General features: G+C 53.0%; 4 long non-coding RNA genes across 4 annotated transcripts; 1 reads left to right on the plus strand and 3 right to left on the minus strand.

Annotated features, from left to right (window-relative positions):
* Positions 1–1,196: 1,196 nt before the first annotated feature.
* LOC142028316 (uncharacterized) lies at positions 1,197–6,802 on the minus strand. The gene is made up of 3 exons (XR_012649528.1): positions 6,609–6,802; positions 5,557–6,091; positions 1,197–3,284 (listed from the first exon to the last, which is right to left on the minus strand). It is a non-coding gene; the product is annotated as an uncharacterized LOC142028316 (long non-coding RNA).
* Positions 6,803–6,833: 31 nt separating this feature from the next.
* Positions 6,834–14,438, plus strand: LOC142028314 (uncharacterized). Its single transcript, XR_012649526.1, has 3 exons — positions 6,834–7,245; positions 7,937–8,078; positions 14,306–14,438. It is a non-coding gene; the product is annotated as an uncharacterized LOC142028314 (long non-coding RNA).
* Positions 13,036–16,072, minus strand: LOC142028315 (uncharacterized). Its single transcript, XR_012649527.1, has 3 exons — positions 15,113–16,072; positions 14,869–14,975; positions 13,036–13,583 (listed from the first exon to the last, which is right to left on the minus strand). It is a non-coding gene; the product is annotated as an uncharacterized LOC142028315 (long non-coding RNA).
* Positions 16,073–21,517: 5,445 nt separating this feature from the next.
* LOC142028319 (uncharacterized) lies at positions 21,518–27,123 on the minus strand. Its single transcript, XR_012649530.1, has 3 exons — positions 26,930–27,123; positions 25,878–26,412; positions 21,518–23,605 (listed from the first exon to the last, which is right to left on the minus strand). It is a non-coding gene; the product is annotated as an uncharacterized LOC142028319 (long non-coding RNA).
* Positions 27,124–27,153: the final 30 nt, after the last annotated feature.

Raw genomic sequence — 27,153 nt, forward strand, 5'->3', positions numbered from 1 at the left:
ACGGCGAAACGGTGCCAGCTGACATCCAGCTGAGAGAAGAAAAGAAAAACATTAGCACAAAGCTGGGTAGGAACCCAAAGCTGCCCTTTTTTTTTTTGTGAAGGTTTGTGAAGACAGTACGACTGAGCGGAGGAAAAAGTATTTTTGCGTCATCTTCGGTACAGCTGTTGACACAGGCCACTAGAGCTTCTGCATTTTTCAGACAAACGTGCCTTTTTTTTTTCCTTTCTTTTTTGACTCATCGGCAACTTTACTTTCACTAGAACTCACTTTCCTGGATACACGCAGGTGACACACATAGAGACCTACCTACATTTTCTCAAGCCTTAGTACAGCCGAGGCTTCATCACCCTATACGTCCCAAGTTGAGTATTTTTGCTAAAGAGCACAGCAACACATCTGTCCTTGTGAACTGCCTCGTTGCAAAAAAGGAATCACTTTTTCCAGGCCGTTGCTCCGAACGGGCAAGATCTTTTAAAACCGCAGCTGTGCCACCAAACCCGCTCAGGGTCCCTCCTAGCTTTTGACCGCCCTGAGATTTAACAGGCACACGCTCCATTCCATCTTCCAACAGCAAAAATAGGCTAACGCTCTCGGACCCAGAGCGCAACCCTACGCACACAGCCTGCTGTTTTGATGAGGAGCCACCCAGCATCCCTGCGAGCACAGCTGCACGCGCCAGATCGGTTTCCCCTATGCCGCGAGTTACCGGTTTCGGTGAACGTAGTTTCTGACGCTTTAAACCGAAAACCGTATCTCGATGCTTCGCCACAGTAGAAACGACCCATCGCCAGAACGCTACAAAAACGCAGTAACACCAATTGCAAACCCACAGCAGCAACAGCTCCAGAAATATTTAGACCAGGAACAAGGGAGAAAAATAAAACAGCTTCATCTCACGCACAGGGGAGCGGCAGGCAGAGAAAAGGGTCGGCATTCTGAGCCCTTACAGAAAACGGGCATTCTCCTTCCGTTCCTCAGCCCGTCCGTCAAGGTCTAAATACCGCAACACTACTACGGCAACGTCGAGAGTAGGGAACAGCAGCCCTGCCGCTGGACTTGCCGCTGACCCATGCTATTTACGTAGCAGGACGCGTAAGCAGAGGGACGCGTTTTGCCACACGCAGCCCTGAACTTCCTGAAAATTTACGTTTACAAAAAAAGCCACTTGGAACATATTGCCAAACAACATTCGGCAAGAAAGCTTTGATGCGTTTGACACACGCAAGTTTTTGGTCACTTGCTATTTGCTTCCTGTTGCTGCTGCTGTTCTTCCTTCAGAAATTCTACTCGTAGCCCAGTTATTCACTACTGGTTCAAGCATTTGCCTTCCTGGTATTACCAGCACATTCACAGAGGCAAGTAACTTAATTGCTCTTCTACAATTATCCAAACGACAATTACAGCCATGAAAGAGAAGGAGAGGTCAGGCAGCAGAAGAGCTCTGCAGGCTGGCACCAGTCAATATTGCACTCTCTAAAAACAAACAACAACAAAACAAAACCGTGACCCTGTATCCTTCTTTTTTTTTTTTTTTTTTTTTCCCTTCTTCTTTCAGAGCTCATCCCTGCCTCAGCATTTTGTCTTGTCAGAGCACGAAGCGCAGGTGATCCGTACCCTGACGACTTCTGCGTGTGATGAACGCCTGTTCAGAAATAGTCCAGATCTGCAAGACTGGTGTCATTTCTATGGTTTTAATCATCATAACTCACATTTTATTTACTCACGCATTTGTGAGGAAACTAATTAACTCTTAGACACTGCCTCTCCTTTTTTTGGGGGGTGGGGGTGGAAATGTGTTAGAGACTGAAAAACATTACAGTTCAGAGCTCCCAACCACGAGGGAGTGGTGGAGAAATCAATGAAAGCAAAGACCAACAGCAGCAACATCAACTGGAAGTTGGCTTTCATTCCGATCACGTACTTAAGCGACTCTCCTTGCAAGTCTATGCCTCGGTCCTAGGAATGACTAGTCCCTTTTTGGAAGGACAAACTTTTTCACTTAAAAGTCCTAGACTGAAGACTCCGCTGAACGGAATGGGGATTGTCCCACGGGACAACATGCCGTCAACACTCTTAATGGGGAAGGAAAAAAAAAAACCCAAATAAAAATCAAGTTTAAGTACCAGTTCCCATCACGTTTCACTCATTACATTTCTGCTGGCATCTAGGTGCTCAAAAATGAACTACAGGGACACCACATATTCCTGAAAATTCAGTTATACATAAAAAAATAAAAGGCTATTTCCAACTTGCCCATAAAAATCAGTATGAACAGAGAGGAGAGAAACACTCGACCCTGAAGAAGCTAACAGGCAGCTCTGAATTTACCAGACAGGAAATTTCATTCTTTCCCCTGAAACAAAAACACATCAAGGGACCAGTTCAGGAACAGGGCGCGATCTGTTAACAGCAATTTTTCCATCGTCTTTTCTGCACTAGCAGCAAATTTGCCTTCCCTGTGGGTTTAACGTGGAGCATCTGTAGTGCCCTCGAACTCGCAAGTGTTTCTCTCCGCCCCCCCAGCCCGATACGTGCGATTACCTGAGCAGCAAGCGGAATTAACCACGCAGGATTTTCTTCGTGTGACGCAGAAGGTGACACTGGGAGAAGAGGAGACAAAGAAATGAACCTGCTTGTCACACCCAGCCAACGGTGAAAAGACAGGGGAGGATTCTGCCGGAAGGGCTCTGCACCCCAGGAGCTCCCGCCGGCCAGTTTCTCTCCCCTTTGCCCGGTACCGAGGGGACAACGACACCTCGCCCGCGTCCCCTCGCGGGGGGGGGGCTGCCCCAGGTGAGCCGGGGGACCCCCACCTCGCTTCTGCCCGCGGGAACGGACCGGGAGAGACACTCCACGCAGAGAGAGGAGCGTGGCGTGGATTGCATGCCCGAGGGAAGAGGCCGGGCTCCCCGCTGGCAGAAGGACAACTCACCTCCCTGCTGCTCGGAGCTGCTTGCTGCGGACAGCCCTGCCTGCGCCTGGCCGCTCTTCGGCCGTGCTGGGAGCGCGGTCCGGCCAACGGACGCCCCAGCGAAAAGACGCTCCAGCTAATCGCGCCTCCTGCTCGTTACAGCTGCAGGTACTTTTGCCTCTGGCTAATGCATGCTCCAGACAGCGGACACCCCGCCTCGTTCCAGCTCCCGCTTGCTACAGTTCTGGCTCCTTGAAGCCCCAGCTCCGCACTGGAGCTCCGGCTGATTTCAGCTGCTTCTCCTTACAAGCTCCAGCTACGTGCAACGGTCCGGGCTTTCCATAAGGTTATCTATCAACTGCTGTCAAAACTGGAGCATTAGGATTAAACATCAGAGTTACACGCCAAGTAAATATCCGTTAGTTTGGGCGATTAATTACTTAACGACTATTCTGAGCGGCGCAGAAAGAAGAGCTGGACTCAAAGAGGGCACGTGGGGTCTGAAAAGCACCTTTCCCCCCCGCAGACCATCACAGATGTTGAGTTCGGCCTGCTGCGTGCCGGTCTCCCGAACTTCGGCGTCCGACACAACCAGACCCCCATCTCCGGGGAGGGACCACGCACCCTACCTGCCCCCCGCTTCCCCCCGCAGCCCCCAACACCCTCCCACCCGCCTGCAAAACCAGCCAAGCCGGCTCCCGCTTTTGGCCCCCACACCAGCTGACTCGGGGCCCATTTGGGAGCCAAAAAACCTGGATGCTGAGCCTGTTCTCAAGGCCCAAACACGCAGGGCCGGACCTCTGTTTCTGGGCCCAAAGCCGCGCAGCTCGGTCTGTTTCCGTGCCCCCAAATCAGCCACGCGAGCCTGTTGTCAAGCCCCAGGAACAGAAAACTTGTTCTCCATTTCTGACCCTGCAGTGCCCACGGGCGACGCCGAGCATAGCCACCCCACAGCCCTGCACCCCCGGGGCCCCACACGTAGTTTCGGGGAGTGCTCGGGACCTGCGGAGGGCCCGGCCCCACGCCTCTGCGGGGCAGCCCCAGCACAGGCAGGGCATCGCTTCACGATTGCCGTTTCAGGCTTTATTTCCCCGCCACCAGCGGCACGGCCAGGCCCCCACCCCAACCCCCCCAGCCGAAGCACCCCCGCGGGTAGCCGGGCCCAGCCACCCGGAAAACAAGAAAACCAAAGAGGGAACAACAAGACAGACAACGTGGGGAAAGGCAAGGAGAAGGACACAGAAACAGAGAGAGCGCGGGAGGGATAGGGAGCAGGACAGAGAGATGGAGCAAGAAAGGAAAAAAGGACGGGAGGCAGAACCAAGGGAAAGAGAGACAAGGACAGGGAGCAGGACAAAGGGACGGAAGAGGAAAAAAAAAATAGCAACGGGCTGCAGGACAGAGATGAAGGGATTAAATAGACACAGGGAGCATGACAGAAAAACAGAGAGGAGACAGACAAAAGGGACAAAGAGCAGGCCAGCACTGGAGGGGAAAAAACCAACTGCGATGGGCAGTGGGAGAGAGATACGGAAAAAGAAAAAAATACTGAGGAACAGAAAAAAGAAAGAAGCGACAGCTAGCTGGACAGGGGGACACAGTTAGAAAGGGCGGGAGAGGGAATGGGGCAGAGAAAGACAGACAGAAAAGGTAGCAAAAGAAAGCAAGGCAGAGGGACAGCAAACAGGGCGGGGGGGGAAGGGACAGGGGTCTGGACAGAGATGGAGAAATAAGCAGCAGGGACAGAGAAAAAGAGACAGAAAGAGGGACAGGGAACATGGCAGAGAAGGAAAAATCAGGACAGCGGCAGGACGGAGATCAAAAACTGGGACGGTCCTCAGGACAGAGAGGAATACGAATACGAGCAGGGAGCGGGCCAAAGGGATACAGCGAGAAACGACGGGACAGGAAGCAAGACAGCGCGACAGACAAGAACAATGACAACGAGAGAGAGAGAGAGAGCGCGCGAGAGAGCGCGCGTGAGAAGCACAGGGGGTTGGGAAATTTAGAAAGCGAGGTATCAGGAGCCCTGCAGAGAGAGGGAGGGTGAATAAAAAAGGGGCAGGAAGCAGCACAAAGGGTCACAGAGAGTAAGAGATGAACAGGAAGGAGGACAGGGACAGTGAGATCCAGAATGACAAAAATAAACAGCAACGGCGAGCAAGACAAAGGGATAGAGAGAGAAACAGAAAGTAGGAAGAAGAGAGATAGGAAGGCAGGGACACAGAGCGGCACGTACAGGTGCAGAGAGGAAAAGAACGCCAGGGGAACAGGCCAGAGAAATTGGGAGGCGGGGAAAGAGGCGGATGCAGATCAGGACAAGGAGATGGAAAAGGAAAAAACAGCGACTGGCTGCAGGACAAAGACGGGGCGGGGAGAGGGAGAGGGAGCAGGACAAGAACGCAGAGAGAAAAAGAAAGGGGGGCAGTCGAAGGAGAGAGAGAGGGGAAGGGGGGGGAGGAAGAAGGAGCAGGACAAGAGAATAGACAGAAGAGGAGAGGTACAGGGAAGCAAAATAAAAATAATAATAAAAAACAAACGTCACAGCAGCATGAGAAAGCAAGGGGGTCAGGAGAGGGGGAGGGAGGGAGGGACCGGGAGGCACAAGAGGAGCGACAGGGCCCCGGAGGCCCAGGACTCACCACAGCTCTCGCTCTTGGAGCTGCCAGGAGACCTTGCCAGTTCAGACGCTTCTTTCTCCTTCTCTCCTCCCTTCCTCTTCTGTAACTCCAGTCGCTTGGCTGTCCTCCACATAACGGAACACGCGAGCGTCTCGCGGCTCTTACGAGATGAGGCCTCCTAGACACGTAGCCTCGCTCGCTCGCTCACTACGTGGCCGTACCGCGCTGCTGGTCACGCATACAGACCCTGGCAGCCTGACCTGCTGCGGACTATGAGGAGGGATCCTCCCACACCCAGAGAGGCAGGCTCTCTCTTGCCTGCAGCGGGAGGCAGCTGCCAGCCAGATGGCCTTCCATTTCTTCTTCTTTACTTTTCTGTGGCCTCTCCAGCTTCAGCAGCTCCCGTCCACAGCCAGTAAGCGCTCCGCCTGTCCCTCTGTGCTCCCGCGCCGCGAGGAGAGGGAGGCCAGGCAGAGACAGCCCACGCGAGCCTGAGGCTGCTGCAGTCAACGGCATCCCGGGGGACGAACGGGCAACTGCACTCACAGCGTGGCCTCTGGGAGAGGGAAAGAGGCAGCAGCGACCGTTATTACTGTAGCTCGACCCTGGCCGGAGCCCCTCCTTCCGCAGGGGCTTCCGCAGACGCCGCTCGTTCCCCGCGCCGCTGCTAACGGCACCCACATTCAGGGAGACTTGAGAACATCGGAGGGCCAGCTTGCTGCCCTCACGACAGGGCTCGGGGGCTGCCTGCGGCTACAGCACAGGCTTCAGGGGAGGGGCTGGAGCTGGGGGCAGCCGCACGGGCCGAGCGGGGCCGGGGGAAGGCGCCGGGGGAGCTCCGGCGACTCGGGGAGGCGCCCGCTGGCCGCGCCTGGGGGGTGCCCGCCTCCGTCCCCTCTTCCCTTCTATCGGCTCTCGGGGAACTGCCCGGCGCTGCCCTGGCCCGGCTCGCCTCCGGCGGACCGGGAGCCTGCCGCGGCGGCCGCTTCGCAGCTTCCCGTCCCGCCAGCGCCCGGCGGCCAGCGGGCAGGAGGCACCCCCCCGCCCCCGCCGGAGGGGATCGCTCGCCTCACCCGCGGTCCCGGCGCTCGCCCGCTGCCGCCGAGACCCGCGCCCTGCGCGCCACCACGCTGCTCCCGGACACCGCGCATGCGCCGGAGGGGCCGGAGCCGACGAGCGAACGCCGGGCTGCCCCACGCGCAGGACCGCGCATGCGCCCGGGAGGCGCGTCCGCGCGGCTGGTCGGGGAGCGGGTGCAGCGGGAAGCCCGCGGAAAACCACACGAAACCGGCAACGCTCCTGCGTCTGACCTGGTCGGACTCCGGGGGCCGCGGCGGCAGCAAGGACTACGCCGCGCCCGAGAGCCACGCTGCCGCCCGGCCGCCGAGTCCGCGAAAACTACAGCTCCCGGCATGCCCCGGGAGGCAGCCTGCCCTGCTGCCTGACCCCGAGGGGAAGCCGCTTCCGTTTCCGCCCACCCCCACGCCGGCGCAGCCGCAGTTCCCGCCGAGCCCCCAGCGCCGCTCCGGGCAGCTCCGGCGCGCTTTCGCCGACCGGCTCCGGCACGGCGCGGCGCGGCACCCCCCCGCCCGGCTCCGGCTCCGGGCAGCGGCCGCCGCCGCTCCGTGCGTCCCACACGGACCCCGCCGTCCTCCTCGGCGCTTTCCCCGGAACCCGCCGGCCGGCTGCGCAGCCCCGCCACTGGGCCCGGTGAGCACCCTCCCCCCCTGCGCGCGCACGTGGTCCCAGCCGCCCTGTGAGCCCCCCCCCCCCCCGCGCGCACGTGGTCCCAGCCCCCCTGTGAGCCCCCCCCCCCCCCGCGCGCACGTGGTCCCAGCCCCCCTGTGAGCCCCCCCCCCGCGCGCACGTGGTCCTAGCCGCCCTGCGGCCCCCCCCCCCCCGCACGCACTTGCTCCCAGCCCCCCTGTGAGCCCCCCCCCCCGCGCGCACGTGGTCCCAGCCGCCCTGTGAGCCCCCAGGGCTCCCCCCCGGCCTCTGCACCGGCGGCCCCCACCTCCCCCGGGCCACCCCCGCCTCCGACGTTTGCCGTCCGAGGGGCGCCCGGCCCCGCTCACCTTCTCCCGAGGGGCAGCCACAGCCCGGCCACCGCTCCGCTCCGCTCCTGCCTCGGCTCCCACCGGCCCCGCCCCGGCCCCTCCCCCGGCAGCCCCCCCTTGCCAGGGAGGGGCCGGCCCCATCAGCCTCACTGCCAGCACCTGCGGCTCCTCCAGCCCCGGCCCGCAGCTGGGGGACCGAAACCCGGAACAAAACTCCTCAACACCCATGGGAAGTTAAGCAGCAGGCACTTCCTTGATTGAATGAAAGGTGGCAAGAGTCATCTCATTTGGAAGGGGTGTTAACTGGGGTCAAAATACAGATTTTAATACCCATCTTATTTTAGGCCTAAGACTTGGCGATTGCCAGGTATCATCTTTTCCATTTACCCGGGTCCACCAGCGAGGCCACAAGGGAGATTTCTTCCAGAGAGAGGAGAGAGTTATTAAGGCTGAAGTCCACGATTTGCCTTTCTCCTTCATGAAAAGGTGAGTGGATCATATATCATCACTAGTCACCCAAACAGTTAACCCTGAACTTTTCACCTGTCCTTTAACACAGTCAACTCCAAGCTAAATGTTTTCCGTTATTAAGAGGGGACCAAAGATCATGTAAAATATTATTATACTTTCTACAAACACATCCCCATCTGAGAGCTTTAGCTACTAGAGAAAGTCGTTGGAGTTTGGGGTCAGAGGAGCTGCAAGTATAAACCTTCATTCAGCTCTGTTTAGGATGTGTGATTTTTCTCTGGTTGTCTAAACCAGTCTAAATTTCCATAGATGGTCCTGACTCTGGGTGGCTCTAACAAGGATCCTGGAACTCCAGGAAATTCTAAACATCGTTTTATATTTTAAATATGATCCCAAGTTCCTTCCTGCACTTGTCTCTACGGTTTTGGCAACTGACAGCCCCAAGGGCTGCCTGTACAAGTTTCTCCCGAAGGGCGAGTAAATTAATTCTTTTGTCCATGAGGTGGATGGTTTGGTAATGTTATAATTCACAACGCTATAATTCCTTCTTTCAAATTAAAAAAAAATAATTGCCTTTTAAATCCATCCCATTTAATTTGCTAAAATGATTCTCATTGTTCTGCATCTTTTCTCAAGTTTTGGTTAAATTCAATGTCAGTATTCTCCACGGAACTAGATTTTCATCTGACTTTAGAATCGGAAGGCAGGCTGTTACTGAGGTTCAGTTTTGTGTCTTTACAAAACTTTGAATCAGTTACAAAACTAGATTTTGGGGTTTTTAATCCAAATTACAAAAACGGTTAATATCAAGATTAACACAGCTCAAACAATAATTGTTTCATTTTGTTTATCTCATGTTTGGAACCCCTCAAAAAAAAATACATACACCCTCTAAACACACAAAAAGATTATTGCCCTCGACAATATTCCTAATAGCAACCCCAATATTATAAACTTTACACAGCTGTTTTCCCAAATAGATAACGTGAAACTTACTTATAGATTTTCAGTTTTAAAGGGCCAGTTTCTTTAGACTTCCAATTTCTTGTTGGTGCTTTCTTTATTCTTGAATAATGAAGCCAAGGTTCTTCTCCCAGACCTTTACCGCTCTAAGGGTTGTTAAAATGACTCGATACGGTCCTTTCCACTTCTCAGTGATTTTACATACATTCAATCTCCTGGTCGGAAGGGATGCGCTGCTACGTCCAATTCTAAGGGTCCAGCTGTGGAGACATACTGACAAAGTTCTTGAAAAGAATTGCTTAAAGAAATCATAACACCTTTTAAAAACCTATCTCCAAAGGCACTCAAGATACTCAGAACATAGGACTCTTGATATGGTCTTTCATAAAACATTTCATAATGACTTAAATTTTCTTTCTCTTCTGGCTATACTCTGATTCTTAACAGAGCCATGGGTAATGCTTTAACCCATGTGAGGAGTGAGGTTTCCTGACAAATTTTACTCGACTGTTGCTTAAGGGTATAGTTCATTCCCTCTCTCTCTCTCTCACCCCACCCCCCCTCCCCCCCCCCCCCCCCCCCCCTTGCTTGTGGTCTATATGGGGTGTGATAGTCTCAATCTATAGATAATACTTTGCTCAACTTGTCTCCTAATCTTTGCTATAAAATGAGGGCCATTGTCAGATGACATTCTTACAGGCACCCCACATTTTGGTATTATCTCTTTGAGCAAGACTTTGACTACTTCCCTTGCTTTGTTGGCGCGACAAGGGAAAGCCTCGGGCCACCCAGTAAAGATATCAACTAAAACTAGGGTAGATCCTTCTTTTCAAGGCAATTCTATAAAGTCAATTTGCTAATATTCTCCTAAAAAATTTCCTTATTTCATAATCCCAAAGATGATCTTATTACTGATTCGGGGACATTTTTATATATAAATTTCACATCCGCTTCCAATTGTTTAAACAATCTTTGTCGTATTTCACTTTCTGTTCCCCGATATACTTTGTGATGTTCAGCTCGGGCAATTTCTCTTATTATTGTGGGTGGGACTATTATTTGACCTGTCGGTGTTACAGCCTATCCTGTTTCATTTTGTTAGCCTGCAATCTAATAATTAATTCTTCATCTTTTTCGTTATAATTTGGAGTTTCTTTAGGCAATTTTATACTTTTCTCTGGAACTAGTGCTAGGATGCCTTCTTCCGCAGCCTCTTTAGCGGCTTTATCAGCCAGTCGGTTACCTGCGTTCGGACCGGTCTTACCTAACTGATGTGCTTTACAGTGCATTATCGTGACTGCTGTTGGTATTTGAATGGTTTCTAACAATTTCCGTATTTGTTCTGCGTGCTGAATGGTGGTTCCTTGCGCGGATAACAGTCCTCTTTCTCTCCGTATCGCTCCATGCGCGCGTACTACTCCAAAAGCATACTTTGAGTCTGTCCAAGTGTTGACTCGCTTTCCTTGACTTAGTTCCAGAGCTCGAATAAGAGCTATCAATTCAGCCTTTTGGGCAGATATCGTCGAAGGCAAAGTTGGCAACGCAATTACCTCCTCAGTAGTTATTGTCTATCTTGATAAATGTTTTTCTTCACAGATGGAACCGCTTCCGTCGGCATATAGTTCCCAATCTGTTTCTTCTAGCGGCGCATCTCAGAGGTCCAGTCAGCTGGAGTAAACTCTTTCGATTGCCTGCAAGCAGTCACGTTCCAGTTCTCCTTTAACTTGATCGGTTGTTGAAAACGCAACAGGGTTAACGGTGGTAGTAGTGTTTAGGTAAACATCATCTTGTTCCAGCAACACCACTTGGTATTTCAGCATCCTGCTAGGGGATACCCAATGCCCCCCTCTCTGTTTTAGCACAACAGTTATCATATGGGAAACGTACAGTAATCCTTTGTCCTCTAATCCTTTGTCCTCAGGTGAACTTACGAGCTTCCTGGATCAGTAGCACAGTTGCAGCGACGGCTCTCGGACGACCAGAGCATCCCGGACTCACATTACCTAGTCGCTTCGAGAAGTAGGTCACAGCTCGCCCACTTGGCCCTACATATTGGGCCAGGATACCCAGAGCTATACCTCTTCTTTCACGAGCAAAAAGTTCAAGCGTCTTTGTGAGATCTGGCAGGCCTAGGGCTGGCACCCCTATTACAGCCTGTTTCAATTCTTGGAAAGTAGCTTGCTCGGCATCGGTCCAATCCATCGTTTGAGGTTTTGAGCTGCTCCTATAAAGGTCGGGCCAGCAAGCCACAATTTATAATCTACAGGTGACACCACTCGACCATTCCCGGAAACGCTCGTCATTAATTTTTTTCGTCTTAGGTTCGGGGAGACGACAAATTGCCTCTTTTCTCTCAGTTCCCAATTGTCTCTGTCCTTTTAGGATTTTAAAACTCATTTACGTAAGTTTCTTCTTTCTGGGTTATTTGGGGTTTTTTCTGTTGACACTCGATATCCACCGATTCCCCAAAAGTTCAAAAAGTTAATAGTTAGCTTTGTGCATTGTTCTTCCGTCTCAGCTACAATTAACAGATCATCCATATATTTCAGCAAGGTTTCTTGATTATTTTCTTTCTTCCAAATCTCTAATTCTCGTGCCAATTGATTTCCAAAAATGGTAAGACTATTCTTAAAGCCTTGAGGCAAGACTGTCCACGTATATTGTGTTTTTCTCCCAGTCTCAGGATTTTCCCATTCCAAAGCAAAAACCTCTTGACTACCGGGATCCAAGGGAATACGGAAAAAGGCATCTTTTCGGTCTAACACTGTGAACCATTCTTGTTTCTCCGTTAGGGTTGCTAACAAAGTATAAGGATTTGCTACTACCGGATGAATATCTTGTACTATTTGATTTATTGCTCTGAGGAGGTCTTGAACTAATCTACCATCTTTTTCATTAGCCTTTTAACAGGCAAGATCGGGGTGTTATATCTGGATTCACATTCTATTAACAATTTGTATCTTAAAAACGTTTGTATTACCATTGCTAACCCTTTCCGACTTTCCGGTTTTAGGGGGTATTGTTTAATTCTTACCGGATTCGATCCTGGCTTTAAATCAACTCTCACAGGTTCTGCTTTTTGGATTTACCGGGAACTTCCCAGTCCAGACAACTGGAATTACAGCATTAGACTTTGCCTGGTATAATCTTCTGCTTTCGGTAACCATCCTGTTAACAACAAAGCCACTGCTTCGATACGTTTAGTTTCTGGAATCGAAGTTTTAATCTCTCCATTTTTTAATTTAACTTCTGCCTCTAAGTTCTCAAATAGATCTCTCCTTAACAGGGTTTTAGGAGAATCTGGCACATACAAAAACTGCTGAGTGACCCATTGCTTTCCTAATTTCATTGTTAAAGATTTAAAGAAGGGTCTAGTTTCTCGTTCACTTGTTGCACCGACACCGCCAATTTCTTCAAAACTTAACTCTCCCTCTAAGGTATTTAAAACTGAAAAGGTGACTCTAGTGTCAATTCAAATTCAGTGTTCTGTTCTCCCGGTTTAGCTGTAACCAGAGGTTCTGCTGGGAGACTCCCCTCCGGTCCCCGTCAGATACGTTCACTTAAAAAGAACAAACCTACATATGGCACCTTATTCCAGTTACTCTCTCTCCTACAAAACAACAGCAATTGCAATATAGTATTGTAACTCAAAGTTCTGTTTGTTTACCATTTTTCCTGCAATTCACCCCAATGTGCCAATAAACGTCCCAACGGTGATGGTTTTGGTAACTTTTCATCAGCAGTTCCATTTCCTGCATTCTTATTCTTAAACAATTTTGCTAATGCCTTTATACTTCTATACATTCAAATACCAAATACCAAACAAATGCAAATGACAATTGTCCCAAATAATACACAAAGTCCAACCCAGGAATAGCTTTCGCTTATGACTTACGGGCAGACGCCTAGGCTTCCACTGCAGACGGGTACCCTCCAAGCCCCAACCCTGCGAAGCTTTCGCCGCGCCTCACGGGCAGGCTTTCCAAACAAATTCCAAAGCAGCGGCGCCTTACCTTTTTTTCCAGGGAACGCTGCGAGGAGCTTTGCGAGTCGAGGGTGACGGTTCTCCCCGAGAATACCTCGGTGCCGGCCGGAGTTCGATCGACACTCGATCTCGTCCAGTCTCACTCGCAAGGTCCCATCTGGGTCGCCAAAACCGTTCCCGAAATCCGGAATAAAACTCCTTAACGCCAACCTGAAGTTAAGAAGCGGGCACTTTGTTTATCGCAGCGCTGGGGACACGGGGGATCGCTCCTCCAAAGGCGTGTCCCGCTTAGTATCAAAATCCATCAGTTTTTACAGACTTTTCCTGTCAGGTCATTGTTACCTAAGCTCCTTCCGTAGAAATGCATACTATGCTCGTTCTTAAATTTAACCTTTATAATGATCGGTCCTTTGATTATATAACCTTATCAATATTCTTATTTAAAAACAAACAAGCATTGGTCAGTTACACTTAGCTCTGCTGACTGGCATCTTCGATCCTCAAATCGAGATGGGAAGGGTAAGGGGGTTTCCAAGCAGCAAACTGGCGTCCACGACGGTTTCCTTAGTTTCCTGAAACAGAAGGTAGAAGAACCAGTAACTTCCTGGTGAGGTTTCTAGGGTTAGCTCTTTCAAACTTTAACAATATTAAGGTTCCTAGAGTCATGCGTAACGCAGCTCCTAAAGTTTCTATGGCTACGTTTCGAACTTAACGATCCTATACGTTATGCTTCACAATTTTACTTCTTAATCAAACCTAACTCTTCTATGTGATTAAATTTTGATTTCTTTACCGGAATATTTGCAACAGCTGGAGCCCAGCAGGAACAGGGGGGGACACGGCCCGACCCCCCCAGCGCCTCACCTCCTCCTCCCCTGGGCTCCCTCACGGCCCCTCCACTCGTGCAAAGGGAGCGCAAACGCAGCCCGGAGGGCAAAGGGGACGGGCAGCCAGCGTTTATTCAGTCAGTCGCGTGCCTATCGAGTCCTGCCAGCGAGTCTGCTCCGGGGCTTGGGGCGCCCCCCGGCGCTCCCTCTGCCCCTCGGGCACCTCTGATAGCCTATTTCCATACATTCTGTATGGCCCGTCTAAATATGGGGATGGTTTTAATATTTTGTACCAGCTGTGGAAACTGGTTTGCTGCTAGGTGACTGCAAAAGTGAGATTTGGTAAATAATTATTAGAAATCTTATACTAACACTACGATTGAAACAATAGACAAAAGTATAGCCAAGCAATTAACTAGCAGAGGTAGGTACTCCTAAGTTTTGCAGTTCTTTGCTCTTATGACTAGATGTTCCTGTACGCTGGATGAGAACAATGCTGAAACTGACCACGTGTGATTGAACCTGCGTTAAGCTTCAAGATCAAAGAACAAGGACAAGAATAAAGACTTCGAGGACAGCCAGCAAGAACTTCAAATGGGTCGGTGGTTGCAAAAGCAGCCCTTCGTCTCAAATGGATCCTTCATTGCACGTGATCGGACGTAGGCAGTACTATGATAATTGGTTGCCATCGTTTTTATGTATATGTATTCTAATCTGATTAACATGCAATTAGTTATTCTGTATAACCTGTTTGTGCTAAAGCTGTGGCATGCACGCTAGGTGGAACTATCCCCCGTGCATCCAGCGCTGCAATGAAGAATGCCTGCTTTCTAAAACTCCAAAACGAGTCTTGGGGAGTTTCTTCGACTGGCTTTTCAGTATCAGGGGCACAAGGGAGGAAAGGGGAAAAAAAAAAAAAAAAAAAAAAAAAAAAGGCAGCAGTGCGGGAAAGAGAGGGGACCAGGGGAGGGGCAGGGAGGGACCAGAACGCGGAAGAGGGGAGACAGGGCCCCGAGGGCCCGGGGCTGACCACAGCTCTTGGCACTGCCAGGAGAATTTGCCAGTTCAGACGCTTCTTTCTGCTCCTCTCCCGCTCCCCTCCTCTTCTGTAACTCCGGCGGCGCGGCCGTCCTCCCCCTAGGAGAACACGCGTCTCATAGGTCTTGCAAGACGAGGCCTCCTAGGCACGGAGCCTCGCTCGCTCGCACACTACGTGGCCGTACCGCACCGTCGGTGCCGCATCCGGACCCTGCGGTGCACCTCGGCGGTCTGACCTGCTGCGGACTACGAAGAGGGATCCTTCCGCACGCGGAGAGGCAGGCTCTCTCTTGCCTGCAGCGGGAGGCAGCTGCCGGCCGGCCAGCCTTCCATTTCTTCTTCTCTAACCTTTCTCTGGCCTCTCCAGCTTCAGCCGCAGCAGCTCCTGCCCGCAGCCGGTAAGCGCCCCGCCTGTCCCTTCGTGCTCCCGCGCCGCGAGGAGAGGGAGGCCGGGCAGAGACAGCCCGTGCGAGCTTTCCTTGCCGGCGGCGTTTCCTTACCGGGAGGAAGCAACGAGCGCGGCGGCCCCTCCCGCCGGTGCCGCATTGCCGTTACCGTCGGACGGCACGTGCAGGACCGGGGCAGCCCCGCGCACTCGCAGCCTCCGAGCTGCAGTACCGAACATTGGTCGCGGGGTGGCAGCGGCGAGCGCTTGGCACAACGCGCCAGCGCGCATGGGCGGCACCCCAGCTGCAGTACCGAAGTCTGTTCAACAGGTGGCGGAAGAGAGCGCTGGCGAAACGCGCCGCCACCGCGCGTGCACGGCTCCGCGCTGCCGTACCGCGTTTCGGTTGCTAGGCAACAGCAGGAGGGCGGCAAAAGGCGCCACCGCGCATGCGCGGCTCCCGACCGCCAGGGCCGCGTTTTGGTTGCCAGGCAACAGCAGGAGCGCCGTAAACCGCGCCGCCGCGCATGCGCGGTTGCCGAGGCGTCCTGTCGCGTTTTGGTTGCCAGGCAACAGCGGCGAGCGCCGTAAAAGCCGCAGCGCGCATGCGCCCGTGCCGAGCTGCCGTAACGCGTTTGGGTTGCTAGGCAACAGGAGCGGGCCGTAAACCGCACCGCCGCGCATGCGCGATAGCCCAGGCGTCGTGTCGCGCCTCGGTTGCCAGGCAACAGGGGCCAGCACCGTAAAAGCCGAACCACGCATGCGCGGTTGCCGAGCAGCCGTAAAGCGCTTTGGCTGCTAGGCAACAGCAGGAGCGCCGTAAACCGCGCCACCGCGCATGCGCGATTGCCGAGGCGTCTTGTCGCGCCCCGGCTGCCAGGCAACAGGGGCAAGCGCCGTAAAAGCCGAACCACGCATGCGCGGTTGCCGAGCAGCCGTAAAGAGCCTCCGCTGCCCGGCAACAGCTGGAGCCCACCCACGCACGCCACCGCGCGTGCGCCCCTCCCCAACGCCACTTCCCACCTTCGGTCACCGGGCAGCAGCCTCCGCATCCCCGTAACGATCCTCTTCGGCGCATCAGCTGGATGAGGGATGACTGACAGCTCAGACCAGGAGAGACCAGACACAGGCGGCAACTACTTACTGGGGGCACAGGGTTTACGTTGCCCTGCCCTTTCCCCACTCGCAGCCCGGGCAGTCATCTTCATGGCCTCCGTTCCAAAAAGCACCTGAGTGGCTGGAGCGTTTACAGCAGTCAAGTGCAAAGAACAGACCATTCGGGTGGTCGCTTCTGCCCCTGCCCTCCCCACCCCATTATCTAGAGAGGAGAAGCAGCACAGGGAACCTGCAAATGGGGGGGGGAAGGGGGGGGGTGTCCCCTGGAGCAAGCCCCAGGGACTGCTGTATCCCTCTGCATGTGGCATCAGGGTTGCGGGAGTGACAGCAGCCAGTCAACAGATGCTGGCGAGAGATTTAAAAAAAAAAAATAACGCCTGGTTCCGGTGACAGCCTGAAGGCAGGCCACAAGAGACCCAAAGCTGCTCTGTGCCAGAGGGGCAGCTCTGTCCAGCAGGAAACGCCGCGTCCCAGCGCACCAGATGCCAGCGGCCCACCTGCAAGCGAGCGATACCCTGGCGACCCTGGGGCTCGGTTGGGGTGGGCGCACCTTTCCTCACCTCTGAGCCATCAGAACTCTGCTCTCCCAATCCTGCACGCACGCAAGGCTTCTTGTGCGGGGCTCGTCTCTTATCGAAGAGACGCTGCACGGTGTTACTTACCGCCCCGCCCTCTGGCGTGCAAAGGAATCAGCCGTGAAGCAGGGATAGCAAAGAGGCCTGTCGGGATATTAGTAGTCCTCAGCAGATGACCGTAGAGCCCTCGAGGTTCCATCTTTGCTCCCTACAGGAGCGTGGCTCCGCACTCCTTGCCGCTCCCGCCGGCAAGCGACACAATTGCCCTTTGCTGCCTGCAACGCGCAGTACCTGCACGGCCCCAGTACTGCCGCTTAGAGAGCGAGAGGCGCTCGCTATAAAGCGGCAATGAAGAACAAGGACGGCCCGTCAAGATGGCAGGACGAACATAGAGAGCCTCCAGCATTAGCCAGGCAGGGCTTGCAACTCACCTTGTGTCGTGGTTTAACGCCAGCCAGCAACAAAGCCCCACGCGACCGCTCACTCGCTCCCCCGCCCCCAGTGGGACGGGGAGACAATCGGAAGGGCGAAAGTGAGAAAACTCGTGGCTTGAAACGAAAACAGTCTAATCATTTAAAAGAAACAACAACAACAACAACTTGTACGGAAAAGAAGAAAAAAAATGACAGAGAATGGGGTGCAGGCAGCATGCCAGGGGTCTGGAGCCTGACGGATGATGGGGAGCGGGGGGTGGAATATGGAGGAGGGAAAGGAAGCGGGGGGGGGGGGGGGGGGGGCGGGGATGGGACAGGAGATAGAAGAGCAGGGGATGCGGGGGGAAACAACTCGCGTGGGTTAAAAACTCGCATGGGTGAAGGGGGCGGGCTGGAGCAGCAGGGGGCATATATGGGGGAGAAACACACGCCGGGGAGAGGGTAGGTGAGGGTACAGAGGTGCATGGGGGGACACGGGGGGGGGATGACCTACCCCAGGGAGTCCACCCAGGATGATCCACAGCAGGTAACTCACCTGGGATAACCCGCAACAGAGCATCCACACCAGATCATCCACACTGGGAGGACCCCCAGCAACGCCCCTCAAACTGCTTGTGCTTCACCCCCAATCTTCCCCAAACTGGGGAGTTTTTTGCTTTTTCAAAATACTCAGTTTGGGGTGTGTTTCAGTGCTTTTCCACAACATAAAAAGGGGTGATCTTTCAGTTGTGGGTTTGTGCATGAAAATGGGGTGGGTTTTTTGCTTTCCAGCTGCACCAATCCAGGCGGATTTGGCTTTCCCAGGAGTCCCAAAGTCATTTGGTTTTTTTCCCTTTGCAGACCCAGAATCAGGGGGTTTGGGGTTGTCCTGGTTTCAGCTGGAATAAAGTTCATTTTCTTCCGAGTAGCTGGTACAGGGCCATTTTGGATTTAGGGTGAGAATAACGTTGACAACACCCCGATGCTGTAGTTGTTGCTAAGCAGTGTTTATACTAAGTCAGGGACCTTCCATCTCCTCATACCGCCCTGCCAGCAGAGGCTGGGGGCGCACAAGAAGAGTCGCTGAGCTAAAGCAGGATTCCAGGTAAACAGGTCAGCTCGAAATACACCACCTCCTTTAAAAGTTAAGAGCGATTGGAACACTTAAAATCAGCATTTAGGCTAATCGATACCATTTTGAACACCTTCTTAGCATACAAGTAAACACTCTTGCCGGTGTTGGAAAACGTCTCCTCCCTTCCTTACAGCACCGCTGCAGGGAGATAACCCTGGGAGGCTGCGGGATGAGGTCATACGCAATCAGAATCTACGCTTACGGATCCACCACAACAGCTACAGCCCTTGCGCTGCTGCTGCTGCTGCTTTGCATCTTGCTTGTTTGGTGAATAAAGCTGAAAGTGAAGTGGAAAACTACAAAGAGCAAAATGAAAAATAAAGAATAAATCTCAATCATTCACTTTACGCTAAAAAGGCGTGCCCATGTTTATATACGTCCAATAAAAATACTTATACTGTAAAAGTATTTGATTTTCCTTTTCCATTACCTTAACTTGCACAGCTCTGAATACATACCATTAAATTATCTCTCTCCAAAGTACACATTTATAATGGGACTAGGGGTTTTTGTGCGTGTTACAGAACGCGGAGGGACACCTGGCCAGCTGGGCTGCCCAAGAGAGGCGCTACTGAACTGCCAGGGAAACGCACCATTGAAAGCCAGACAGAAAGAAAGTACTTCAGAGCACTCCGTCAAAACATCAGGAAAAAAAACCCATAACATCCAGTTGCCTCTCTTTTTAAACGTTTAGAAAAATACCTAACTGCTTACATACACCTAACAAATCATATACTACAGCTATTTGGCAGTTACAGTTTAAACAATGCAAGTCAATTTGTAAAATCCCCAGTGCTGCAATACCTCAGACTACCAAAAAGGACTGGCAGGTTTCCTAATGCTTTTGGCAGTACTGAAGCATGCAGAGCAACACGTTTTCATGTTATCTCGACTGTTACAACTGAGAAACCAAAGACCAGTGATGCCATCAACTTTAGGAAGATGGGCTGTGCTTGGGTCTTTGGAAGGAAACTGACTTTTTTTTTTTTTGTCTTTTTTTAAAAGAGAGTGAAAAGTCTCGTTACTGATGACTTCTACTGTCAAGTCGATCACCTCTGAAGATCCACTCTGATGGGAAGTTCCTAAAACAAAATTTCTTTGAGAGAGAAAGACTTCCATTTTGGAAAATCTCTTTCCAACTGATGTCAAAATTACACACTGTAGGTTAAAGGAAAAAATACATTACTGAAGCAGTAACTCATCAAAAACACCTCAGGACTCACTGTCACTAGTTACAAGGCTGCTAATGCTTCCTGGGAAAGCCTGGAAAACACACAGATGCGATGCCCGTTTTGTCCTGTTTTGTCCACGTCTCTTCTTTGACCTTGATTGCTTTTAGTACAGATGCTAATTATCTCCGTAACGTTTTTGAGTACTACTAGAAGATATTTAAAAAAAAATCATTGACTGTAAAAGCATAAAGGTTTTATCATGAAAACAAAGTCTGTTTCTTCTGAACAGCTGAACTCTTACGAACAGTTTCTTCCCTCTTTTAGGACAAAATTATTTTCACAGTATCATTTACTAGCAAGCACACAGCAACAGAAGATTATGCTTTCAGGAAGAGAAAATAAACTGCGGGAAGTAAACTTTGTATAGGTGTAACATGCTCCAGAACAGAACTTATTTTTAGTATTTGCGTTAAAATATTTCATGTAAAAAAAAGTAGAAGGAGAGTTGGCACACTCTCAACATTAAAGTCCGTACCGCAAGTACCTTTGGAAAAATGCAGACACACATCGTAGGCGTACCTTGTACTTGCAGGCCACTACGGAATCTTTCCATCCGTCTCGTACCGTCACGGCAGAAGAAAGGGCAACCACGGCGAAACGGTGCCAGCTGACATCCAGCTGAGAGAAGAAAAGAAAAACATTAGCACAAAGCTGGGTAGGAACCCAAAGCTGCCCTTTTTTTTTTTGTGAAGGTTTGTGAAGACAGTACGACTGAGCGGAGGAAAAAGTATTTTTGCGTCATCTTCGGTACAGCTGTTGACACAGGCCACTAGAGCTTCTGCATTTTTCAGACAAACGTGCCTTTTTTTTTTCCTTTCTTTTTTGACTCATCGGCAACTTTACTTTCACTAGAACTCACTTTCCTGGATACACGCAGGTGACACACATAGAGACCTACCTACATTTTCTCAAGCCTTAGTACAGCCGAGGCTTCATCACCCTATACGTCCCAAGTTGAGTATTTTTGCTAAAGAGCACAGCAACACATCTGTCCTTGTGAACTGCCTCGTTGCAAAAAAGGAATCACTTTTTCCAGGCCGTTGCTCCGAACGGGCAAGATCTTTTAAAACCGCAGCTGTGCCACCAAACCCGCTCAGGGTCCCTCCTAGCTTTTGACCGCCCTGAGATTTAACAGGCACACGCTCCATTCCATCTTCCAACAGCAAAAATAGGCTAACGCTCTCGGACCCAGAGCGCAACCCTACGCACACAGCCTGCTGTTTTGATGAGGAGCCACCCAGCATCCCTGCGAGCACAGCTGCACGTGCCAGATCGGTTTCCCCTATGCCGCGAGTTACCGGTTTCGGTGAACGTAGTTTCTGACGCTTTAAACCGAAAACCGTATCTCGATGCTTCGCCACAGTAGAAACGACCCATCGCCAGAACGCTACAAAAACGCAGTAACACCAATTGCAAACCCACAGCAGCAACAGCTCCAGAAATATTTAGACCAGGAACAAGGGAGAAAAATAAAACAGCTTCATCTCACGCACAGGGGAGCGGCAGGCAGAGAAAAGGGTCGGCATTCTGAGCCCTTACAGAAAACGGGCATTCTCCTTCCGTTCCTCAGCCCGTCCGTCAAGGTCTAAATACCGCAACACTACTACGGCAACGTCGAGAGTAGGGAACAGCAGCCCTGCCGCTGGACTTGCCGCTGACCCATGCTATTTACGTAGCAGGACGCGTAAGCAGAGGGACGCGTTTTGCCACACGCAGCCCTGAACTTCCTGAAAATTTACGTTTACAAAAAAAGCCACTTGGAACATATTGCCAAACAACATTCGGCAAGAAAGCTTTGATGCGTTTGACACACGCAAGTTTTTGGTCACTTGCTATTTGCTTCCTGTTGCTGCTGCTGTTCTTCCTTCAGAAATTCTACTCGTAGCCCAGTTATTCACTACTGGTTCAAGCATTTGCCTTCCTGGTATTACCAGCACATTCACAGAGGCAAGTAACTTAATTGCTCTTCTACAATTATCCAAACGACAATTACAGCCATGAAAGAGAAGGAGAGGTCAGGCAGCAGAAGAGCTCTGCAGGCTGGCACCAGTCAATATTGCACTCTCTAAAAACAAACAACAACAAAACAAAACCGTGACCCTGTATCCTTCTTTTTTTTTTTTTTTTTTTTTCCCTTCTTCTTTCAGAGCTCATCCCTGCCTCAGCATTTTGTCTTGTCAGAGCACGAAGCGCAGGTGATCCGTACCCTGACGACTTCTGCGTGTGATGAACGCCTGTTCAGAAATAGTCCAGATCTGCAAGACTGGTGTCATTTCTATGGTTTTAATCATCATAACTCACATTTTATTTACTCACGCATTTGTGAGGAAACTAATTAACTCTTAGACACTGCCTCTCCTTTTTTTGGGGGGTGGGGGTGGAAATGTGTTAGAGACTGAAAAACATTACAGTTCAGAGCTCCCAACCACGAGGGAGTGGTGGAGAAATCAATGAAAGCAAAGACCAACAGCAGCAACATCAACTGGAAGTTGGCTTTCATTCCGATCACGTACTTAAGCGACTCTCCTTGCAAGTCTATGCCTCGGTCCTAGGAATGACTAGTCCCTTTTTGGAAGGACAAACTTTTTCACTTAAAAGTCCTAGACTGAAGACTCCGCTGAACGGAATGGGGATTGTCCCACGGGACAACATGCCGTCAACACTCTTAATGGGGAAGGAAAAAAAAAAACCCAAATAAAAATCAAGTTTAAGTACCAGTTCCCATCACGTTTCACTCATTACATTTCTGCTGGCATCTAGGTGCTCAAAAATGAACTACAGGGACACCACATATTCCTGAAAATTCAGTTATACATAAAAAAATAAAAGGCTATTTCCAACTTGCCCATAAAAATCAGTATGAACAGAGAGGAGAGAAACACTCGACCCTGAAGAAGCTAACAGGCAGCTCTGAATTTACCAGACAGGAAATTTCATTCTTTCCCCTGAAACAAAAACACATCAAGGGACCAGTTCAGGAACAGGGCGCGATCTGTTAACAGCAATTTTTCCATCGTCTTTTCTGCACTAGCAGCAAATTTGCCTTCCCTGTGGGTTTAACGTGGAGCATCTGTAGTGCCCTCGAACTCGCAAGTGTTTCTCTCCGCCCCCCCAGCCCGATACGTGCGATTACCTGAGCAGCAAGCGGAATTAACCACGCAGGATTTTCTTCGTGTGACGCAGAAGGTGACACTGGGAGAAGAGGAGACAAAGAAATGAACCTGCTTGTCACACCCAGCCAACGGTGAAAAGACAGGGGAGGATTCTGCCGGAAGGGCTCTGCACCCCAGGAGCTCCCGCCGGCCAGTTTCTCTCCCCTTTGCCCGGTACCGAGGGGACAACGACACCTCGCCCGCGTCCCCTCGCGGGGGGGGGGCTGCCCCAGGTGAGCCGGGGGACCCCCACCTCGCTTCTGCCCGCGGGAACGGACCGGGAGAGACACTCCACGCAGAGAGAGGAGCGTGGCGTGGATTGCATGCCCGAGGGAAGAGGCCGGGCTCCCCGCTGGCAGAAGGACAACTCACCTCCCTGCTGCTCGGAGCTGCTTGCTGCGGACAGCCCTGCCTGCGCCTGGCCGCTCTTCGGCCGTGCTGGGAGCGCGGTCCGGCCAACGGACGCCCCAGCGAAAAGACGCTCCAGCTAATCGCGCCTCCTGCTCGTTACAGCTGCAGGTACTTTTGCCTCTGGCTAATGCATGCTCCAGACAGCGGACACCCCGCCTCGTTCCAGCTCCCGCTTGCTACAGTTCTGGCTCCTTGAAGCCCCAGCTCCGCACTGGAGCTCCGGCTGATTTCAGCTGCTTCTCCTTACAAGCTCCAGCTACGTGCAACGGTCCGGGCTTTCCATAAGGTTATCTATCAACTGCTGTCAAAACTGGAGCATTAGGATTAAACATCAGAGTTACACGCCAAGTAAATATCCGTTAGTTTGGGCGATTAATTACTTAACGACTATTCTGAGCGGCGCAGAAAGAAGAGCTGGACTCAAAGAGGGCACGTGGGGTCTGAAAAGCACCTTTCCCCCCCGCAGACCATCACAGATGTTGAGTTCGGCCTGCTGCGTGCCGGTCTCCCGAACTTCGGCGTCCGACACAACCAGACCCCCATCTCCGGGGAGGGACCACGCACCCTACCTGCCCCCCGCTTCCCCCCGCAGCCCCCAACACCCTCCCACCCGCCTGCAAAACCAGCCAAGCCGGCTCCCGCTTTTGGCCCCCACACCAGCTGACTCGGGGCCCATTTGGGAGCCAAAAAACCTGGATGCTGAGCCTGTTCTCAAGGCCCAAACACGCAGGGCCGGACCTCTGTTTCTGGGCCCAAAGCCGCGCAGCTCGGTCTGTTTCCGTGCCCCCAAATCAGCCACGCGAGCCTGTTGTCAAGCCCCAGGAACAGAAAACTTGTTCTCCATTTCTGACCCTGCAGTGCCCACGGGCGACGCCGAGCATAGCCACCCCACAGCCCTGCACCCCCGGGGCCCCACACGTAGTTTCGGGGAGTGCTCGGGACCTGCGGAGGGCCCGGCCCCACGCCTCTGCGGGGCAGCCCCAGCACAGGCAGGGCATCGCTTCACGATTGCCGTTTCAGGCTTTATTTCCCCGCCACCAGCGGCACGGCCAGGCCCCCACCCCAACCCCCCCAGCCGAAGCACCCCCGCGGGTAGCCGGGCCCAGCCACCCGGAAAACAAGAAAACCAAAGAGGGAACAACAAGACAGACAACGTGGGGAAAGGCAAGGAGAAGGACACAGAAACAGAGAGAGCGCGGGAGGGATAGGGAGCAGGACAGAGAGATGGAGCAAGAAAGGAAAAAAGGACGGGAGGCAGAACCAAGGGAAAGAGAGACAAGGACAGGGAGCAGGACAAAGGGACGGAAGAGGAAAAAAAAAATAGCAACGGGCTGCAGGACAGAGATGAAGGGATTAAATAGACACAGGGAGCATGACAGAAAAACAGAGAGGAGACAGACAAAAGGGACAAAGAGCAGGCCAGCACTGGAGGGGAAAAAACCAACTGCGATGGGCAGTGGGAGAGAGATACGGAAAAAGAAAAAAATACTGAGGAACAGAAAAAAGAAAGAAGCGACAGCTAGCTGGACAGGGGGACACAGTTAGAAAGGGCGGGAGAGGGAATGGGGCAGAGAAAGACAGACAGAAAAGGTAGCAAAAGAAAGCAAGGCAGAGGGACAGCAAACAGGGCGGGGGGGGAAGGGACAGGGGTCTGGACAGAGATGGAGAAATAAGCAGCAGGGACAGAGAAAAAGAGACAGAAAGAGGGACAGGGAACATGGCAGAGAAGGAAAAATCAGGACAGCGGCAGGACGGAGATCAAAAACTGGGACGGTCCTCAGGACAGAGAGGAATACGAATACGAGCAGGGAGCGGGCCAAAGGGATACAGCGAGAAACGACGGGACAGGAAGCAAGACAGCGCGACAGACAAGAACAATGACAACGAGAGAGAGAGAGAGAGCGCGCGAGAGAGCGCGCGTGAGAAGCACAGGGGGTTGGGAAATTTAGAAAGCGAGGTATCAGGAGCCCTGCAGAGAGAGGGAGGGTGAATAAAAAAGGGGCAGGAAGCAGCACAAAGGGTCACAGAGAGTAAGAGATGAACAGGAAGGAGGACAGGGACAGTGAGATCCAGAATGACAAAAATAAACAGCAACGGCGAGCAAGACAAAGGGATAGAGAGAGAAACAGAAAGTAGGAAGAAGAGAGATAGGAAGGCAGGGACACAGAGCGGCACGTACAGGTGCAGAGAGGAAAAGAACGCCAGGGGAACAGGCCAGAGAAATTGGGAGGCGGGGAAAGAGGCGGATGCAGATCAGGACAAGGAGATGGAAAAGGAAAAAACAGCGACTGGCTGCAGGACAAAGACGGGGCGGGGAGAGGGAGAGGGAGCAGGACAAGAACGCAGAGAGAAAAAGAAAGGGGGGCAGTCGAAGGAGAGAGAGAGGGGAAGGGGGGGGAGGAAGAAGGAGCAGGACAAGAGAATAGACAGAAGAGGAGAGGTACAGGGAAGCAAAATAAAAATAATAATAAAAAACAAACGTCACAGCAGCATGAGAAAGCAAGGGGGTCAGGAGAGGGGGAGGGAGGGAGGGACCGGGAGGCACAAGAGGAGCGACAGGGCCCCGGAGGCCCAGGACTCACCACAGCTCTCGCTCTTGGAGCTGCCAGGAGACCTTGCCAGTTCAGACGCTTCTTTCTCCTTCTCTCCTCCCTTCCTCTTCTGTAACTCCAGTCGCTTGGCTGTCCTCCACATAACGGAACACGCGAGCGTCTCGCGGCTCTTACGAGATGAGGCCTCCTAGACACGTAGCCTCGCTCGCTCGCTCACTACGTGGCCGTACCGCGCTGCTGGTCACGCATACAGACCCTGGCAGCCTGACCTGCTGCGGACTATGAGGAGGGATCCTCCCACACCCAGAGAGGCAGGCTCTCTCTTGCCTGCAGCGGGAGGCAGCTGCCAGCCAGATGGCCTTCCATTTCTTCTTCTTTACTTTTCTGTGGCCTCTCCAGCTTCAGCAGCTCCCGTCCACAGCCAGTAAGCGCTCCGCCTGTCCCTCTGTGCTCCCGCGCCGCGAGGAGAGGGAGGCCAGGCAGAGACAGCCCACGCGAGCCTGAGGCTGCTGCAGTCAACGGCATCCCGGGGGACGAACGGGCAACTGCACTCACAGCGTGGCCTCTGGGAGAGGGAAAGAGGCAGCAGCGACCGTTATTACTGTAGCTCGACCCTGGCCGGAGCCCCTCCTTCCGCAGGGGCTTCCGCAGACGCCGCTCGTTCCCCGCGCCGCTGCTAACGGCACCCACATTCAGGGAGACTTGAGAACATCGGAGGGCCAGCTTGCTGCCCTCACGACAGGGCTCGGGGGCTGCCTGCGGCTACAGCACAGGCTTCAGGGGAGGGGCTGGAGCTGGGGGCAGCCGCACGGGCCGAGCGGGGCCGGGGGAAGGCGCCGGGGGAGCTCCGGCGACTCGGGGAGGCGCCCGCTGGCCGCGCCTGGGGGGTGCCCGCCTCCGTCCCCTCTTCCCTTCTATCGGCTCTCGGGGAACTGCCCGGCGCTGCCCTGGCCCGGCTCGCCTCCGGCGGACCGGGAGCCTGCCGCGGCGGCCGCTTCGCAGCTTCCCGTCCCGCCAGCGCCCGGCGGCCAGCGGGCAGGAGGCACCCCCCCGCCCCCGCCGGAGGGGATCGCTCGCCTCACCCGCGGTCCCGGCGCTCGCCCGCTGCCGCCGAGACCCGCGCCCTGCGCGCCACCACGCTGCTCCCGGACACCGCGCATGCGCCGGAGGGGCCGGAGCCGACGAGCGAACGCCGGGCTGCCCCACGCGCAGGACCGCGCATGCGCCCGGGAGGCGCGTCCGCGCGGCTGGTCGGGGAGCGGGTGCAGCGGGAAGCCCGCGGAAAACCACACGAAACCGGCAACGC

This window comes from Buteo buteo, unplaced genomic scaffold (genome assembly GCF_964188355.1).
Source record: "Buteo buteo unplaced genomic scaffold, bButBut1.hap1.1 HAP1_SCAFFOLD_266, whole genome shotgun sequence".
Lineage (NCBI taxonomy): Eukaryota > Metazoa > Chordata > Aves > Accipitriformes > Accipitridae > Buteo > Buteo buteo.